Below are 4,451 nucleotides of genomic sequence, written 5' to 3' on the forward strand. Positions count from 1 at the left end.
GGAGGTCTGCATCAGGAAATACTTAAGTAGGAAATGTTTAGGTAGACAAACAAGGAAATGTACAATGTACCAGGAAATTTGTACTGGGGATGCTTCGCAGTATCATACCTGACCCAATGTACTTAAAGTATTCATTTCTATGGAAAACCTTTCTGTCTTTTATCTTGTCTCTGAAATGTACATTCAACCGTTTTGACTAGTTGCTCTTGAGTCTCTCCTTCCTTGTCCTTTGGTTTTCATCCCACATCACTACATCAAATTATTTCCTTTACAATATTTTTTAACCTTTTTTTTCTACTAAATTGTCTCTCCTACCAGAAGGTAAGTAAGCTTTTTGAGACCAAGGACTTTAAGATAAAATCACTGCTGTATCCTCAGTACCTAGCACATAGTAGGTCTCAATATTCACTGGAAGGATGGATGGATGGATGGATGGATAGATGGATGACTTAATTAATTAATCTGGGCATTTGGAAGCTCTTGAGAAATGGCGATTGTGCATTGTCTCATTGTCCTGTAAAAAACTACAAGTAAAATTCACCTTCCCATATTCTTGAGTTTTCTTTTCATTGAAACGTCTTTTAAACTGTCTCATTTCTGTACATGTTCGAAGATATTTTCACACAGAATTCAAGCAAATTGACACGGTTCTTGGATGGAAATTTTAATTCTTCTTCCTTTATAATTATACTTAGCATATGCTTCACACGTGTTCCTAATAGCTGAGAAATGCTGTCGTTTAGAGTGATTTTTAGTCTCCTGGTGTCTTCAATTAAAGGGAGCCTCCCTGGGGCGCCTGGGTGGCGCAGTCGGTTAAGCGTCCGACTTCAGCCAGGTCACGATCTCGAGGTCAGTGAGTTCGAGCCCCGCGTCAGGCTCTGGGCTGATGGCTCGGAGCCTGGAGCCTGTTTCCGATTCTGTGTCTCCCTCTCTCTCTGCCCCTCCCCCGTTCATGCTCTGTCTCTGTCTGTCCCAAAAATAAATAAAAACGTTGAAAAAAAAAAATTAAAGGGAGCCTCCCATACCAGCTGCAGAGCCAATGATGACATTGTTGTTATAGTGTTATTTCTAATTATTTTAGCATATGTTGACCACAGAATATTTGTATTTTAAAAATCCATAATTAAATAATTAATCCAGGCAATGATCATAATGGCCATTAACATAAAATAGGAGACATTATCTGCCTTCTCATATAAGTGTAAAGCTTCACTTCTGAACAAGTGTTGCAAAAAAAATGTTTTTAATCTTGAATCAGATTAAGCCTCTAGCTCTGGTGACCAGTGTCCATTAAATACAGAGGACATAAATATATCACATGACCCCACATGCAAGCAATCAGTGAAATCTAGACTGTGGAAAAGTCTGGTCAACAACCAGTCCATTTTTTTTTCCAACAAATGAATTGCAAGACATAAAAGATGAAAAGAGGTACATTTAATGTGTGGACCTTATTTTGATCCCAATTTAAAAAAATCGATGGCAAAAAGAAAATAAAACCAACAAAAAGCACTCTTATAAGAAAGTCCTAGAAAATTTAATACCTTATTATTTTCTAGAAAATGATCAAACTCACTTGAGGAGATCCAACTAAAGAGATTCATGTTACTGTATTAATCAATACACCTTTCATACAACTATTTTAAAACATCATTATGCATCCTTTCTGTGCTACCCAGGGAGAGAGCCATAAGGTGTTTTATGTTCATGTCATAACTTAAAGGGAAACTTTCACAATGTCCTTCCTGCAAGTGAAGGAGGAGGGTGTCCTCAAATTCCCTGCAGCAGGAACCCATTTAGGTGGCACCGACCTTGACTTCCAAATAGAACAGTGCATCTACAAAAGGAAAAGTGATGGTATCTACATCATAAATCTGAAGAGAACCTGGGAGAAGCTTCTGCTGGCAGCTTGTGCCATTGAAAACCCAACTGATGTCAGTGTCATAGCATCCAGGAATACTGGCCAGTGAGCTGTGCTGAAGTTTGCTGCTGCTACTGGAACCATTGTTATTGCTGGCCACGTTACTCCCGGAAATTCACTAACAAGATCCCCGCAGCCTTTCCAGAGCCGAGTGGTTACTGATCCCAGGGCGGACCACCAGTCTCTCTCAGAGGCATCTTAGGTTAACCTGCCTATCATTGCTCTGTGTAACACAGATTCTCCCCTGCCTTGTGTGGACATTGCCATCCCTTGCAATAAGAAGGGAGCTCACTCTCTGGGTCTGATATGGCAGATGCTAGCCCAGGAAGTCCTGTGCGTGCGTGGCACCATCCCCCGCGAGCATCCATGGGAGGTAGTGCGTGATCTCTACTTCTGCAGAGATCCTGAAGAGGTTGAAAAGGAAGAGCAGACCGCTGCCGTAAAGGCTGTGACCAGGAGGAATTTCAGGGTGAATGAGCAGCTCCAGCTCCTGAGTTGACTGCTACCCAACCTGAAGTCCCGGACAGGTCTAACGGCCTGCAGGAGCCCTCTGCAGCGCTGTGCAGCGGTTCCCTACTGAAGTCTGGAGCACTCAGCTTGCCACTGAAGACTGGTCCACAGTTCCCACTGCTCAGGCCACTGAATGGGTAGGAACAACCATGGAGTGGTTTTAAGCTGCTCTCTACAAACGCAAACAAAATGGAAATAAGGTTGTCAGAAAATAGTTTCTAATAAATAAATAAACAAATAAATCCACATATTATAAAACACATAGAATTGCGGGTTGCTGTATACAAAGACGTATTACTAAAGGTCAAAATATTCTCAGGAAAGTTGAAAGTTCTGAGAGAAAAAAAAAAGTTTTAATCTCATTTTTCAGCAATTTCATGGCTATCTTTATAAGAATTTAAAAATTATTACCATTCCTCAGGAAAAAATTCTTCTTTGTCTTCTGGGGCTTGATGGCAATGAATTTACCTAATCACTACCACCTGCCTTACTTATGACTCACAACTCAGGGCTAGATATGTCGTTGTAATTTCTTTCATGTATCAAATAAAAAAAAAAATGCAGCCCCTAAACTTCCAGTGATTAGTGGGTGATCTTAGAATGTTCTTTCCAGTTTCTGAGGCTAAAGTTTTAGACCAATGAATGAAGTAATGAGATGGGAGGTATCTAGAAAGCTCTGGGTAGACTCTTGCCTTTGGTAATCTGTAGAGGGGAGTGATTATTAGAGACCAATACATGTCAACCACAGTTAAATGTTCAACTTTATCTCAGTCACCAACTTCTCTACCTTCAAAACTTTTGTCAGAAGTAAAAGAACAGGGGCGCCTGGGTGGCTCAGTTGGTTGAGCTACTGACTTCGGCTCAAGTCATGATCTCACGGTTTGTGAGTTCAAGCCCTGCGTCAGGCTCTGTGTTGACAGCTCAGAGCCTGGAGCCTGCTTCTGATTCTGTGTCTCCCTCCCTCTCTGCCCCTCCCCTGCTCATGCTCTGTCTCTCTCTGTCTCAGAAATAAATAAGCATTAAAAAAAATTTTTTTTAAAGAAGTAAAAGATCAGATTTATAGAAAAGTCATCATTTTCTTCCTCTTTCTGTCTTTGCTATGTACACATATGTTATTGACGGGAAAAATACAGTGGCTGACATGAAGCAAGGGAGTGGAAAAAGTGAGCCAATATTGAGAATATCCATTTTCTGGATAGCCAAGTGTTAGCTGTTCTGATATTGAAATAGAAAGATCCTTATTCATTTCATTCTCTATGTATAATCCATATGTGTATGCACATATGTGTTATGGATGTGTATAAACAAATGCAAATCCATACACTCATCTATATATGTAAGACATACACAAATATTTATATACAGAGAGAGAGAGAGAGAGAGATGAAAGAGAATAAAATTCCAAAGAACATTCTTTTCTCCTTAGAGAGTAATGTACTGTATCTCTTCATTTCCTATGAATTTTCATAATGAATATATGATTTACATTTTTCTGGATTTATGATACATTTCTAGAGATATAATTGCTATAACTTTACTTTTATAAAGAAAGATATTATTATAATACTAAGTGATTAGTATTATGTTATTAATAAAATAATCACATAAAATAGCATGGACAATAATATTAGAAGATTTTCTTTTTTTCTCTTTACTGGAAAAAATTATCATTAAGGAAGGTATAGGAGAAAAATAATCCCCTCTCCTTTGTTTTTTATTTCTACATGTAGACATACCGAGACACATGAGCATAAATTTTAAATGACAATTTAAAACATGCTTCATATAAAAATATAAATAAAATAGAACATTCTTTCATATTTAAGATTATGAAAATATAGCATATTTAGAGCTTTGAGGGGGAGGGAAAAGAGGGCAGAAATTTCTTTTTTTTTTTTTTTTAATTTATTTATTTTGAGTGAGAGGGAGAAAGCAGAAGTGGGGTAGGGGTAGAGAGAGAATCCCAAGTAGGTTCCATACTGTCAGCACAGAACCCGACACAGGGCTTGAACACTTGAGC

The 4,451-nt window shown here is 38.6% G+C and overlaps 1 pseudogene; it reads left to right on the plus strand.

Moving 5' to 3' along the window:
- The first annotated feature begins 1,736 nt into the window (after positions 1–1,736).
- On the plus strand, positions 1,737–2,595 carry LOC121030314 (40S ribosomal protein SA-like; annotated as a pseudogene).
- Positions 2,596–4,451: the final 1,856 nt, after the last annotated feature.

The sequence above is a fragment of the Herpailurus yagouaroundi genome, unplaced genomic scaffold, assembly GCF_014898765.1.
Source record: "Herpailurus yagouaroundi ecotype Mexico unplaced genomic scaffold, PumYag 140, whole genome shotgun sequence".
Lineage (NCBI taxonomy): Eukaryota > Metazoa > Chordata > Mammalia > Carnivora > Felidae > Herpailurus > Herpailurus yagouaroundi.